We start from the raw sequence: 17,368 nt of genomic DNA, 5'->3' as shown, positions 1-17,368 counted from the left end.
CAATTGAAGTCTTTTAAGGTCTAATGCAATATCAATTGGTGGAAACTCAATGTCCATTTGATCACAAATAAACTGTTTATCAATACAGGTATGCACCCACGAACGATGTTGACAACCATCACAATATCTAGATACATGTTGTACAATATGCATAACACATTTTTCAAAATAGTACTTTTTCAGGAATATACTAGTTTTGTTGCACACTTCCACTGCATGTTGAACACACTGGAATACGTTGATAAATTTGTTCCATTCTGTTTCCGTTAGATACACCATGTTGCGAGGGGCATGGAATGTACTCTTTTTACGTAACAGCACCATCTTCTCTTCGAGGACTGTACGCATCACCACTTCATGATTTGAGCCTAATGATTTGACTATGGTCACATTTAGCTCATCATGAAAATAATCGTTCATTTGGTCGATTCGTGAACATAATATTTGCCATTCTTCACAAGTCAGTTTTACACCAAATTGTTCTGCTTTGCCCAATCGAATCACTGGTTCAAATGTTCTAGCACTGATACCAATCATCACATGTTTTGTTTGAAATATATTTATTGGATAATAGCTTGCGAAGATGAACTCTTTATCGTTAGAAGTACACATCTTTCCTCCTGAAAAGCACTTGCTCAAATGATTTCGTGTGATGACACTGTATTGGTTAATTTATAGAACTACGGCTGACGTCATAGGAAAGGAATGTGCTGACGTTTGAATTCATTGTTTCATCACAGTTGCTGACGTCATGCTGACCAACCAAATTCATACAACTATGTCTAATGTGCTGACGTTTGAATTCATGATTTCATCACAATTGCTGACGAATCTGGCTATGTACTAAATTCAAATTGATGACTTCGACCCAAGAATCCTTTGTAACATAAAGATACAGATCCAGAATTTAAGAAACGCAGCAGTTCTTCTTGTTTTGATGCCTCCATGGGAAAATATCTTGCTGGTAAAATTATATTCTTATCATTTTCAAGCTTCACTACGATTCTTAATCCAAACTTTGTAGGTATCATTTGGCTAGCTAAGATTCTATGAGGTACATTCTGTTGTAAATCAGTAATCTTGGTAAATGATTTCATCACATCACGTGTGTTTAGAAACTGCAGACAAGTAGCCATGATGACGTTATCATGAATACTAACTCGAACGATACTTATATATGATGCAAAACTGATGACGTTGCATCATGTTCTGACGTGTACTATTGCACCACAATGTTGCCAGAGGTTTTTATTCTAAACAGTTCCGGTTCTTTACTAATGAGTGCACAAACTTAAAATTTTGGAAACGAAAAATCCAAACAAAATTTTGAAACAAAACAAATTTTCAAACAAAATTTTGAAAAAAATCGAAAAAAATTTGGAAACGAAAAAATTTCAAAACAAAAATTTCGAACAAAAAAATTTTAAACAAAAAATTTTCAAACAAAATTTTGCAACAAAAAATTTCAAACAAAAAAAATTCAAAAAATTTTGAAACAAATTTCAAACAAAATTCTGAAACAAAAAAATTCAAAAACAAATTTGAAACAAGAGTTTTCAAACAAAAACTTTCAAACAAAAAATTTTCAAATAAGTGTTAAACAAAACTTAAAACTGAATGCAGCAAAGATTTGAAAATCAGCAACCAATCAGATTGCACGAAAGAGTGATCAGCCAATCAGATTGCACGAAAGATAGTGATCAACCAATCAAATTACATCAACAATAACTTTGCCAGTGTTGTAGCATGTATTCCCTTAAGACTATGAGTCATAAGATTCAATAAGGTTAGCTATGTATCCCTGTACACTACCTCATCAAGGTCAATCACGTGGTACATCGTATTGCTTACGTTTATATTTGGCTGTAATAATCAATACCAATGACGCATTCTCAAATTATCCTACAAAGTTTAAATGTACCAATGTCCTGGACTCCTAATCCCATCATAGGTCAATAACTGATCACGTGATCATAATGATTTACCCAATGAATGAAATACTATCCAATTTTAAGAACAATTACCAATTATTGATATGACAATAAGAAATGTACCCCTCCCAAAATTTAAGATTGGTACACAAATACACCTGTGTCTTATGAAAAAGTAATAAATCCTGTAGTTATTCAATAATAAAGCCGGTCAATAACCTTTAAATTTTGAATATTTGGCCATAAGAGGAACACCAACATCTACAATGGTTCCTAGAAAACGTTTACCAAATTATGTTATTTTATAATTCCCAAATTTAAAAGAGAACAAAAACATATAAAGGTAATAAACCATATAACGTGCTAAATAGGGGTCAATAACCTCCGAAATTTGATTTTTGGTAGTTCTTTATCCATGAAAGGGAACGATGTGGACCATCCAAATTTATAGTGGTACATATTGAAGACCTGTACGAAGATACCAAATGCTTATATTAAACAATTTCTAAAACTGAGTGGATAAGTCAAGATACCCCTCCCAAATTTTTAAAGGGTGCATCAATGTACTCATGTCTTATGATAGGGAATGAACCTATATACATGACCATATGACCATATACGGGAATAAGACCGCATCAAACGGGATAAATTGGGCCTAAAACCAAACACGTGATACAACATATTGCTTATGTTTATATTTTGGCATTTTTTTTTTTTTACTCATGAAAGGGAACAAGGTGGACCACCCAAATTTATCATGATACATAATGAGGTCATGTACTATGATAGCGAATGCTTAAATTGAAAAATTTCCAAAATTTAAGGGATTGGCTATGGTACCCCTCCCGGGGTGCATCAATGTACCTATGTCTTATGATACAAAATGGACCCCTATACATGACCATATAATCATATTAGGTAATAGGACCTCATCCAAGTGAATAAATTAGGTGAAAAACGAAACACGTGGTTGTACTAAAATTTGGCAATTTCGTACCCATGAAAGGGAACGAGATGGACCACCCAAATTTATAGTAATATATATTAGGGTCTTATACTATTATACCAAATGTTTAAATTGGACAATTTCCAAAATAAAGAGGTGGTCCAAGGTACCCCTCCCAAATTTTTAAAGGGTGCATCAATATACCCATGTCTTATAATAGGGAATGGACCAATATACATAACCATATAATCATATAAGGTAATAGGACCTCATCCAAGGGGATAAATTGAGCCAAAACAAACACGTGGTTGTACTAAAATTTGGCAAATTTGTACCCCTTAAAGGGAACGAGGTGGACCACCCAAATTTATCATGATACATATTAGGGTCCTATACTATAATACCAAATGTTTAAATTGAGCAATTTCCAAATTGAAGGGGTGGGCCAATGTACCCCTACCAAAAATTTAAAGGAGTGCACAAATGTACCTATGTCTTATGATAGGGAATAGACCCCTATACATAACCATATAACCATATAAGGTAATAGGACCTCATCCAATGGAATAACTTAGGTCAAAAACCAAACACGTGGTACAACGTATTGCTTACGTTTATATTTTTGGCAATTTTGTACCCCTAAAAGAGAACGAGGTGGACCACCCAAATTTATCATAATACATGTTAGGGTCTAGTACTATAATACCACATATATAAAATGAGCAATTTCCAAAATGTAAGGGGTGGGCCAAGGTACCCCTCCTGGGGTGCACAAATGTACCTATGTCTTATGATAGGGAATAGACCCCTATACATAACCATATAAGGTAATAGGACCTCATCCAAGAGGATAAATTGGGTCAAAAGAACAAACACGTGGTTGTACTAAAATTTGACAATTTTGTAGCCCTAGAAGGGAACGAGGTGGACCACCCAAATTTATTATAATACATGTTAGGGTCCAATACTATAATACCAAATATATAAAATGAGCAATTTCCAAAATTTAAGGGGTGGGCCAAAGTGTAGTGCTCAATTTATATCGCGGCTGTGGTTAGCCGTTTTGCCGTAAACGAAAAATAAATTGCAAATCGAAAATGCTAGTATTTAATTGATTAGAACTCTATAAATAACCTTGTATTGTCGTAGCAGGTTTGTTGTGCGTCGACGCATAAAGATGTTATTAGGTACCCATCAATCCTCTGCAATACAACAACAAATAACAGTTCAAAGTAATTATAGCTAAGTAAAATTTTGTCGTAGGCTCAGCTATACCATGAAAACGCACTTACCACGTATTTCCAGGAACTAAGCCAAGACTTTGGCCCGGCACATCGGATTCGCCACCCAAACATGTAATGGTTCGGGAAAATCAACCAGAATGAAAACCAAGGTTCAAGAGGTAATGTGAGGGGCAACATCAGAACAAGTTTTATGCGATCAGAATTTCTACGTAACCAAATAAAACATTGACATAACATTATACCGTATATCTGGACATTAGTTTCTAAGAATAATCTTAATAACCTCAAAATTTAAATAATTTCATTTAGAGACTTTATTTCATTATGATTATATGTATAAATTATGTAATGAAGGCTTTATGTTTTAACCATAATAATTTAGAAGCAGTATATCATATTACAAATCCACACCTTGCATTGTATCTAGTCTTGACTGTAAGTACATACCATATGCAGCTAAGTGGCGAATACCATCGTTAATACATATATTTAACATGATTCTCTATTATTTTTAAAAATAATTCTTCATAATTAACTCTCTTTTAAACATATATATATATATATTATTGCATCAACTTTAAATACTTATTCTTCTCATTTCTTTATATGTTACTAATTCTTTCTTCCTTAGTTTAAATAAACTTCTGCCACATTGCTTTATATTTCTGACAAGGACGGCGTATGTACTATAATGTATTTGTGCATTATTCTCAATAAAATTATACCTTCTAAGCAACAATAATAAAACAGCATCATTAAAATCCAAATTGAAGTTTATAAATTTAGGCCATTTAGCAGTACGGTATTATATGTCTGAATTTTCGTTGAGGTTGTTTAGAATACCAAAATATAACATGTTGACTAAATTTGATTAAAACGTAAGATTTTGAAAGATGTATGTTACATTTTATTATTCCATGATTTTGAATTTGGCAGACAGATATGGGAAGAGAAAAGTCTCCCCCAAACAAATTCCTTTTTAGCACTTCATGTTTGTTTTATTTCCTTTACTTAACAAAATTCACTTCTACGAAACAAACAAAATTCCTTTACTTAACAATATATTTATTACCTGATATCGCTTTTAATGGTTCAGAATCACATTTAACGATGAGGGATTTCCTTTATTTTATATATTCACTTTAGTAATCTTCTAAACTTTTAATCTCACTTTCACACTTTGTTTATATCTTATCGATTCGAAAATATTATTCTTTTTTATATGTATATTTAAGGTGCAGAACAGAATACATGTCACTGCTTTTTTCTCAAGATGTAATGCGCTAGGTACAGATCAATAAAAGCGGCGCATTACAGACTCCCCCCTCTCTAGAAAAAATTTTATCACTTGATAAAATTTTCTTCAAAATTTAGTATATACAAAATTTTCCTTAAGTATCATTTCAGGAATAATTAACCTTCTGTTTCAGGGTTATACTTCGTTAACAGTTTTTGTTTTTCTTCCTCTGTGCAATTGAACAGTTTTAAATTGCTTAAGTTTTGCGTTCCTGCATTACGATGATCTAAAGTCTTTAATACCGCACAATTCCGTAATAGTTTTGTAACTTGGTAAGGTTCTACGTAACATTTAAAATACTTAGCAGCTTCATTTTTAACCGCTGAAGATAAAGGATGGGTTCTTTTCATGACCAAGTCTCCTTCTTTAAGAACAATAGCTCTATGATTCTCAGACTTTAATGTTACTTCAGTTTTTGGTAATACTGGGTTGTGAACTTCTAGTATTCTATCAACCAAATCTAATGGATACAATTCTGTTCTAATTTTCTTTTTAAATTTTGACAGTACAAATCATTATCTTGACCCTTCTTCAATTCCTTATAATCAAACAACTTAGGATCTTCCTTGAAAATGAAGTATCCATATACTTGAAAAATGTCTTTTGATAAACTACTATTAAAGTCTTTTTGATTAGTTGGGGAATTTTCTCTCCCGCAGTCTTTGACCCCCATATCAATAGACCGCGACGTTAGTTTCCCGGGGTTGACATCACTGAAGTCTCTGCCATTACGCCACTTGTGGTAGTTGCAACATTATTTGAATTTACATTCTCTGACTGTTCAGATCCTCCAGGTGGCTGGAAATTATAATTACTCCAGTAATAGGGATTTTGGTACCATGGCGGTGGTGGACCATACCTGGGAAAATTCCATGGTCGTCTCCTGAATGCATTTTTAAAATTCCATCCTCTTCTACAATTTCCGTTTGTTATTAGTGACGCAGTATTATTTCCCAAATTTGGTAACGACTGCACACTCGTTGTTTCGGTTTGGACTCCAGAGTCAATTTTCACCCTTCTAGCAAAGTTTACCTGTGGTCTCTGGAATTGCCTACGGGAAAAGTTCCTAGAATCCATAATATTAGTAATATTTGTATCATTGTATTCTTGAATTTCCATTATTCTCAACATCAGATCATCTAAATTTTTATTCGGAGTGCTTCTTAATATTTTTGCTTCGTGACTGGGGAGGCTATTCAGCAACAAATCTATCAATTCTTTTTCATCTGTGTTGCTACAAATTCTTTGATAAGTTTCGACAAGATTCCATGCAAAATCCGATAATGTTGAATACTTATTTCGATCGTACCGCATTAATTGCAATTGTCGCTTTTGGGCTCTCTCCAAACGTTCTGACAGATATTGCTTGTGAAAATATCTAACGAAATCTTCAAAAGTTTTCACCTTATGCTGGATGCTTCGGAACCAGGCTCCAGCTGTTTTAATTAAACACCTTGAGACTAACACTAGTTTTTCGGCATCATTAAGTTTGAATAAGGTTAACGTTTGCGTAAATTCATGTAGAAAGGCTTTGGCAGCTCCATTATATTGTCCATCAAACTTTGGAAAATCCCGTAAATCAGTATATCTAAGTAGATTTCCAGACTCCGTCACTAGATTCGTTACTTTTGTGACATCTAAATTTCCTTTTGCAGATTCTCCTTCTCTACTATTAGTTATTACTTCTCCCGATACATCACAGTTCTTTAAAATTCCTTCATTGTTGACATTCTCTTTTAACATTGACTCGCTAGGCCAAGGTATCCGTGTTTCTGTCGTAGAAGACGTAAGAGCTGGCTGCAATGCAGGTTGAATGTTCGTGTTATTTCCAGTCGACATCCCAAATGTGGCGTTCACCACAGATTCTCTATCTCGTTTTCCTTCTCCATTTCCACACAAATTCAATTCTTGAAAGCCTTTCTCTAGGGTCTTCACTCGTCGATCAACTTCTCCTTCCCATTTTAATAGCTTCAAACTGGTACGATCCAATTGGTCACGTTGTTGTTTTTGTTCGGATTCCATTATGGAAAGTCTGTGATCGAAGTCTTTCTGGTTTTGGACTGTCATTTCTACTTTAGTTTCAACCTCTTGAAATTTTGATTCTCTTTCCTGTTCTCTTTTCTTCATATCTTGCATTTCGTTCTCCATTTGTGTGAATTTATTATCTATACTTTCCTGTAGATCTTTTCTAAGATCAATCATGTCTTTTCTAACTTCCTGCAACTTCGCATCTAAATAGTAAGAAAATTTAGTAAAAGTGATGTCAATACTAGCTTCCACCGTAGCTCTAAATTCTTCTCGCAAACTCGAACAGTGGTTGCACACGTTTCCCATTGATTCTTTTGAAGATAGACTTGCAGTTTCGTCTGTCTTCTTCTTAGAACTTCCGTCAAGTATTTCTCGTTCCTCTCTCTCTAATCTATTTCTTTCGTGGCTTTCTCCTTTCTTCTTCTTTCTAACTGAGTTCATTTCTTCATCACTTTTAGTAACTTGTTTTCTATCTTTATCTGAATGACGACTATGTCGTGAACTAATTCTTCTTTTATGTACTTCTTCTCTCATGTGACTTCTATGTCTTTTCTTTCTTGTTCTTGTAGCTTCTTCCATAGGAATGGCTCCATTCTCTTCCACGTTCTTTCTCTTCTTTTCACGATCACTCTTATTGGAGTTATTAGATTTTCTTTTTCCTTCATCATGGTTATGTTTATTCTTATTTCTGGGTTTTGTGCTCATCTCTTCCTTCCCAATTTCGGCACTCTCATTGTTCTTACTAGACGGACCTGAATCTTCTTTTAACACTTCTTCTCTCTCAGTTACACTTAATAAATTCACTTTGTCAACTTCTTTCTCCTTTTGACTGCACTCATCGCAAATCCACACAACTGAAGGATTACTCATTTCTTCATACTTTTGTTCATTGATTCCAACACATATAAAATGATACCACTCTTCACAGTGGTCACATTGAATTATTTTGTTTTTGTCTGCGACTTCCTTATTGTCTCTTTCATTACAGCAGACGCACACTATAGTATCACTACTAGAGCTAACAATTGACATCTTCTTCTAATAGTAGTTCAGAAGAGCCTCATCTTCTTCCCTTCTCAAATCTGCCATATCTTATATATATGTATTTCCAGCATTTTCACAGTTTTCTTCATGTTACCCTCACATTTCCTTTTCCTTTTCATATGATAATCACCATCAAATCCTGATGACTGGGATCGCCATTTTCTACACTTGTAGTGCTCAATTTATATCGCGGCTGTAGTTAGCCGTTTTGCCGTAAACGAAAAATAAATTGCAAATCGAAAATGCTAGTATTTAATTGATTAGAACTCTATAAATAACCTTGTATTGTCGTAGCAGGTTTGTTGTGCGTCGACGCTTAAAGATGTTATTAGGTACCCATCAATCCTCTGCAATACAACAACAAATAACAGTTCAAAGTAATTATAGCTAAGTAAAATTTTGTCGTAGGCTCAGCTATACCATGAAAACGCACTTACCACGTATTTCCAGGAACTAAGCCAAGACTTTGGCCCGGCACATCGGATTCGCCACCCAAACATGTAATGGTTCGGGAAAATCAACCAGAATGAAAACCAAGGTTCAAGAGGTAATGTGAGGGGCAACATCAGAACAAGTTTTATGCGATCAGAATTTCTACGTAACCAAATAAAACATTGACATAACATTATACCGTATATCTGGACATTAGTTTCTAAGAATAATCTTAATAACCTCAAAATTTAAATAATTTCATTTAGAGACTTTATTTCATTATGATTATATGTATAAATTATGTAATGAAGGCTTTATGTTTTAACCATAATAATTTAGAAGCAGTATATCATATTACAAATCCACACCTTGCATTGTATCTAGTCTTGACTGTAAGTACATACCATATGCAGCTAAGTGGCGAATACCATCGTTAATACATATATTTAACATGATTCTCTATTATTTTTAAAAATAATTCTTCATAATTAACTCTCTTTTAAACATATATATATATATATATATATATATATATATATATATATATATATATATATATATATATATATATATATATATATATATATATATTATTGCATCAACTTTAAATACTTATTCTTCTCATTTCTTTATATGTTACTAATTCTTTCTTCCTTAGTTTAAATAAACTTCTGCCACATTGCTTTATATTTCTGACAAGGACGGCGTATGTACTATAATGTATTTGTGCATTATTCTCAATAAAATTATACCTTCTAAGCAACAATAATAAAACAGCATCATTAAAATCCAAATTGAAGTTTATAAATTTAGGCCATTTAGCAGTACGGTATTATATGTCTGAATTTTCGTTGAGGTTGTTTAGAATACCAAAATATAACATGTTGACTAAATTTGATTAAAACGTAAGATTTTGAAAGATGTATGTTTTATTATTATATTTTATTATTCCATGATTTTGAATTTGGCAGACAGATATGGGAAGAGAAAAGTCTCCCCCAAACAAATTCCTTTTTAGCACTTCATGTTTGTTTTATTTCCTTTACTTAACAAAATTCACTTCTAAGGCCGTGTCCAAAAGATACAAGTGCACATTTGAAGTACGCTTATTTCCGGAAGTGACGTCACCTAGTGTGCGTCAAAAGGTCCAAGTTCACAAGTGTGCAAGTGCATAGTGCGTAGTGTGCGAGGATGTACACTACGTTAGTATACTTGTGTGCTTAATATGGCGATTTCTCGTAGAATGACCTAATAAAATGTTAATAGGCATATTCTTAATATTTTTGTTTAAGTAAATATATTTGTGGACTGATTTTATAATAATTTACTTGATAAACATACAAGTTAGTGATTTTACAAGTCGAATATAAAAATATTACGCAAATAACAAATGTATTTACGTTATGTTCTTTGAGTATGCAATAGAATTTAAAATAGTATAGGGGAAACAAACAAATAATTTCTTTATTAATGCTATAAAGACATTTGTGCTTAAATATTACATGGTTTATGTAGCTTAATTGAAATAGTTGCACTATCGGTAATGCGGCTATTTGCACGTAAATGACAAATTTTAATGGTGTATGAATATATTAAGTTCTAGCATAGTATACATAGATTATTCATTTCTCTATAGCTACAGCTACAGCCGCAGCCGCAAAGGTTAATTCATAGACACATAAGCCTAATTTTATAGTTTTGATTCTAAACGAATTCCTTTCAACGATACCATATTTCCTTGCACTTGAGAGAGACTGTAATATACCAATTACCATACATTGTGTATTTTTGACAGGTACCGAAAAGTGAAATACAGATCAAAAATTCCTTTCTCCACATTTATCAAAGATTTCACAAATTACTCCTGGTAAGTCTTTACTATGGCCATTTCATTTTTTTTATTCTTCGATTTAGCGATTTGATCTTCACCCATATACTGTATATAAGGTAGTAGGTAGGTTGGTTCCTTTTTGTACCAAAGTATAATATTTAATTCACATAATATTGACGAGCGAGTGTTAGCGAGTGAAGGCTGGTTGGAACCCCGCAGAGCACTTTCTTTTCCGTCTTCGTTACGAATCGGTTCATTGAACGATTCATTGAAAGAAATGTCCAAAGTAAAGACTCGCCTTCCTCTTAATTCATATAATCCCATTACTGTACCCAGTATTAAAAGATTATGAACAATAATTTCTTCCGTATAGTTGAACAATGAGAGCCATTACATTACATACTGTATTTTTTTCATAAAACCGTCTCTTAATTTTCATAAAATTCTTATTATATTTTTAGTAGTTTATTTTACGTTTATATTTGGACGAGAGGATTTGTTTCGTTACTGAATAACCATTTTCGCAGTGGGAAGCATGTAGGAGAGTATATTTCAAGAGAGATGTAGGGCGCCGAAAGCGTAGTAAAATGCACGTAAATGTTGAAGTGTATACAATATACAGAACTCCATTCAAGCAGGCTTATAAGATAGTAATCTCACTTTTTTTGTTGTTGTTGTTATTTTTACCATACTACTTTCATTAGGGTTATTCGCCTTGAGTATGCATTATCCTTATAAATTGGTATTTCATAGCGACATAATAGCTTTTTTCTGTAATTTTGGTCCTCATGTTGTTCAACTTTACCATTTCTTTCCTTGTCATCCTTCTATGCGTTAACTTTTGCTGTAGATTAAGAATACGGAGACACAATTTCGATGATTTCCAGGTAAAATCAATAAATTCACAGTGAAAGAATAACATCTAAGGAACTTCAATATTAGCGCAATATGGTAGAAAGAGTTCAATCAGTATGCCTGAACTGAAAGAATACAGTAGAACTACAAGAATTATACTGTCATTGTTGTGAAATCTACCGTACAGGAAGCAATTATAATCAGTATCAACCCTCTCCCAAAGTAGTTTTGTGCCACATTATTGTAAATACCGCTCCCCTCGGTGTCCTAAAGCTCTTGCACGTTGCCTACTTTCAGTTGCAATAAAATTCCTAAACTAATTCGCAAAAGTGTCTTCATCGCCCTAATCACCAGTGCTACTCTTCTTTCGGGAGATTATTAAATATTCCCTCCGCAAGCATGCCTAATAAAGTAGAATATCGCCAATAGTTTAGTGTTTTTTATGCTGTTACGAGTTTATTGTGCACATAAGACAACGCACACATATATTATATATGTATTGCATTTATGCTCCGCTCTTGTTAATCTGCGCGTGAAATACCCAAAATGACAAATATTTGCAGGCACGGCAAAGCTGAAGCTGTTGGCATACATGAAAAAAACTCTTAAATCATTTTATGGTTACCCCATATAGTCAATCTGTACGGTTTATTTATATTTAATAGGAAGTGGCTGGATCCACACCCAAAGAGAAGAAAGAGACAAGAAACTATCAAGGTGTGGATAGTATTTCGTATATGACGTCATTATAACTTAAGCCAATGAAATTTGTTGTATGATAGAGATAAGTTTCGGCATGGTTTCAGCGGAAAATTTATAATTGAACGCCATTGTTTATTGTCTGTATTGGGTGTGAATTTAATTTTCAGTTCTTTTTTCGAAAAATTATTTGTCGAGACAGAGTGAAGCATGTTGCAAACCACGCTGTATAGTTTATGTTCAGGTGTAGTTCTAATTTTGATAGTTATAATTTTTTCTAAACATTTTTTGAAATTATTTATGTAACTGGATCTACCAAGAAATGTGACCAGGGCTCTTAGAAATTTACTGTTGTGTAGTGTGTAAAAGTTAATATGCATGTCTTAGAAAAGTAGTTACTTATTAACATGAATTGCCTGTTATTGTTTTAAGGATAAAATCGTTTAAGAATTAAACATTCGGTATGTTTTTGGAACCGGGGGATCTTTTCTGTATTATTTTATGGTTTGGGTAGGTTAGTTTAGGTCAGGTTAGAATAGGATATTTGGGGCATTACTCGAGCAGACAGTTGTAGCAAATTTTCACATGTTTATTGGAGCCACGAACCAACTAAAAAGCACGAATGCTATCTAACCGAGTCTAACCTCAAACCCCGAGCAAAGAGAGGGTGTTTCTCCGTAGGGAGCAGGCGCGTCAGCGACGGGTAGGGTTCATACTCTTAAATGAGGATAGTGGAGAAATACATAAATTATCCGCAATAATTTTTACGTGGTGATTTTATCAGAATTCCTACTTTCTTCCTATATTTTCTGTTTTTGATGGTTTAGGCTAGGCTAGGTTCGGTTAGGTTATGTTATGTTAGTAATTACACTTACGTAACATAAACTCATTTCTCCTGTAAACATGGTGATTTTACCCGATTTTGGCCCCCTAGTTCCAAAATTATCCCAAATATTCGTGTCTAGGACACTCGCACAAGTTTATAGAGAGCATTAGAAAGAATTGTTGAAAATCTAACAAAAAATATTTGAACAATTCCCTACTCTTACAAAACATTGTGCATGGTAACATGATATGCAATCGGCATTACTTGAGCAGACTGTTCTGTCAATTTACATTTTAAGGTTAGCTTAGATTAGGACGAAAAATGTTTCGGCATTTGTGCTGTATCGCGAGACCATATAACATTCGAAAATGTTACAATTTTGGTAATTTCTGTTCGCATTAGGTTAGGTTAGTTTATGTTATGTTAGTGTAGGGGTCCAGCACAATTTTCCAGAAAATGATAGAATTTTGCTGATTTCCACTAATATTAGGTTAATTTACGTTATGTTACATCTAAGTACTTGTATCATCCATTTCTCCTGTGTTTTGTGCGTGCTTCTGGACCCCTTCTGCAAAACATACTCGAAAATAAATACCAAAATGTACTACATTTGGTTCCGTTGGTTAGATTATATTACATTACGTTACATTAGCCTAGGTTAGGTTCAATTACCTTCTAAAATAGATGCGTGGAAACGTTTATGATTTGTAATAGAAAGTTACTATTTGCAAATAAATACGGGGCCTTGTTTAGCGATGGAAGGGCCAGCTTTTCACCTACTTTTTTTGCGATACTCTACTCAGATTCGGTCGTTTTATGGTTCCATACGATAAATTAGGTAAAGTTACCAATATTTAATTCACATAGTATTGCCGAGCGAGCGTTAGTGAGTCAAGGCGTGTTAGAGCCCCGCAGGCACGTTGTTTTCTGTCTTCGTTACGAAGAGTTCACTTTCTTTTCCCACATAAGTCACTATAAAGTTCAAGTTCGGTAAACTAGGAGTAATTAGTTAAAATTTTCATAACACTTTACTCAAACATCGATTGCCAGTTTTTGCCCCCATCTCTAAACTGTTAACAAATATGGCGTTCGGATGTATGACAAAAACTAAGGTGCAAAACACAAACCATCTTGTGCTAGATAACTACTAAAAGCACGAATGCTATCTAACCGAGCAGTCAGTCCAGGGCGAAGCTGGTGGTCCCACACGGGGGTGCGTCCAAATAGAGTAGGCGCATTAACAATGGTGGTTATGCGAATGAGCGAGGGTAGTGAAAACAGATGGTTCTTGCAATAATATTTGTTATGGTTTATACAATATGAGTTTTTAATTATTGGAACAGATTAAGGATAGTCCGTCATGAAAATTACGTTAGTTGTATGGATAAAATGAATGAGTACATATGACAGGATTGTATAGGATACTAAATTCCACTATCGGAGGAAGTTTTCAGAATGTAGGAAACCAGTATTTCGTGTTTACAAGTGTGAAACAATTACAACTGGGATTAAAATGATTGCGTGCATATCAAAGACGACTGGGTAACAAACTAATACCATCTGCGAAGTATTTCTGTACGATGTAGGAAACTTAGAGCTCCCTCGTGACTAAGCGGTTAGCGTACGCGCTTTTGGTGTGGGAGACCCGAGTTCGATTTCCGCGCGAGCTCATGTGGTTCGGAGTACACGTTAAATTGCAGGTCCACGTCTCATATAGCCTCGCTGCTCAAAGGGACGCTCAACTAAAATCGATTCTAATCGATGTAGGAAACTTGTAGTTTTACTTTACAACATTGGAGCTACTAGTGTGAAACCAGTACAGGTACTCTAGCCTATGAGATTCTAGGCGATATCAAGTGTTTTTTGCACTGTCTTTGATTATGTGCATTTCCCGTCGTTGGCGCGCCTACTTCCTGCAGATGCAGTTTTTCGTTACCCCCAGGGTGGATTGATTTAAATCAGTCTGATTTAAATCACGATTTTAATCAAGATTTAAATCACTTGATTTTTTAAATAAAAATCGTTGATTTAAATCAAATTCCGAAATTAATTAATTTAAAGTGAAAGTAAGTAAAATCCCGTTTCTCTTCTGTTATTCCGATTATGGAAGATAATAATCATAATACAGTGAGACTCAAATGTATGCAAGCCCAGCATGAAACGAGTATCATGTGGGAACTATCAGGGAAAATCCCGTTTGAACGGGTTACGGGTGAACCCTGCTTTCTTCTCTTTGTAACACAGGGTTTTAAAATTTCTGTTCCAACGGGGAAATCACCATGGACATTTAAGATGAAAGCTCTTTTGTGTTCATGTCTATTTGTTTCCAGATAATAGGGGCGTATTTAGAGGGTTCGATCCCCTCTCCGAAACAAAACAAAAAAAAAAAAAAATAGATTTTAAAATTTTGGGCGAAATGTATGCACTAAATACGACAAATTTTGGATGCGTTAAAATATCGAATAATACTTTTGATAAAGTGGATGCTTGACCCCATTGCAGAACATGCCGCGATCTGCGATGTGATCGCAGAAAATTTTCCGCGCCTGTGCAGGAAAAATTGTAAGAGGAAATAAAATAGCCAACAGAAAAGTATAAAAACGTGCCTGCTATGTATAAATGTCTTAAATGCACGGACAACTCGCATTTGAACTGTTTTTCACGTCACATAAAGCATATTTTTAACAATCACAAGTGTTTCTTCTTCTGGAACTGAGCATCTTGATTTTTTATTTTGGAATTCCTGCAGGGAATTCGTGTTATTATTCAGTTCAAAATCTCTTATCATCGCGAATTGTGTCGAGGAATTTGAAGCTTTAAAATATATAAAACGATAATTATGCCTGTTGTGCTGTATGGTTGTGAAACATGGTCGCTTACGCTGAGGGAAGAACGCAGACTGAAAGTATTTGAGAATAAAATCCTGAAACGAATATTCGGAACCAAAAGGAACGGAGATGAGAAATGACGAAAACTTCATGATGAGAAACTGCATAATTTATACCATTCACCAAACATTGTTAGGGTCATCAAATCTTGGAGGTTCAGGTGGGCAGGACTGTAGCGAGAATGGAAGAAAGTAGGAACGCTTTCAAAGTTTTAACTGGAAGTCCAATCGGAAAACGACCATTAGGAAGACCTAGTCGCACATAGGAGGGCAATATTAAGATGGATCTCGCAGAAATAAGAATACAAAATAGAAACTGGATTCAGTTGACTAAGGATAGAAGTCAGGAGAGCTTTTGTGAACATGGCATTGAACCTCCGGGTTCCATAGGTCATAGTGAGTTAGTTAATTTTAGGCGAAATTTATGTAGTTTATATGTATTTCGTGCCGCTAGCTAGTTCCAATTGTTTAAAAATATGCCCCTGCCAAATATCAGTAACTTTCGTGAAAAGAAAAGTGCCATGTTGATATACATTGCTGTACTTTTTTCCTTAATGCTTAAGAAACATTGTTTGGGATTGAAATAGGTTAACGATTGGGATTTAATTCAAAATTAAAACCCAATACTTTCACTTAAATGACATAATTAACATTTAATACTAATTCCTAATGTTTTCTCTTCAGTTCGCGACTTGTATCATACGAAGAAAAAGATTTGATTTAAATCAAAAAAATCGATTTAAATCAAAAAAATCAACAAAAATGATTTTTTTGAAAAAAATCATGATTTTTTTCCACCCTGGTTACCCCACAAGCCACCTAGCACAAGTTAGCGTGTGCTGTTTCCGCGATCGCTTTTGTCGCATACTTTCGAACGCGTGTTTATGCCTATAAGGAAAAATTGTCGTAAAGTGAATCTTCACCCATGAATGCAAATCCTACCTAAGAAACAGTTTTTAAGATACTATAGTGAAATAATTGAATGTAGTAAGATATTAGGTACTAGGATAGCGCATAGTCATTTCTAGGGCACATTTGTTTGTACGCATATTGTGTTTAGTGTTTATACACGGAAATGAACGTTTTAATTTTACGTCGCATGTTTATGCCCTTTGGGCTAAAGATGGCGTATAATTAGAAAACATTGTATGGAATGGCAATATGGGAGTAACCGAAATAACCCGGAGAAAACCCACGGACACGGTGCTGTCCACCACATCGAAACAGATTTGGCGCACCAGAGCTATACCGCCAATCCACCATGCCTTCCTCGTTATGTACTAAGTATTGAATATTACCTATGAGTTTTACAAATTCTGCTATTCTTAAACTTAGTGCCCGCCGATAT

The sequence above is a fragment of the Thermobia domestica genome, chromosome 11 (genome assembly GCF_964235325.1).
Source record: "Thermobia domestica chromosome 11, izTheDome1.hap1.1, whole genome shotgun sequence".
Classification (NCBI taxonomy): Eukaryota; Metazoa; Arthropoda; class Insecta; order Zygentoma; family Lepismatidae; genus Thermobia; species Thermobia domestica.
This window is presented reverse-complemented; position numbering follows the sequence as displayed.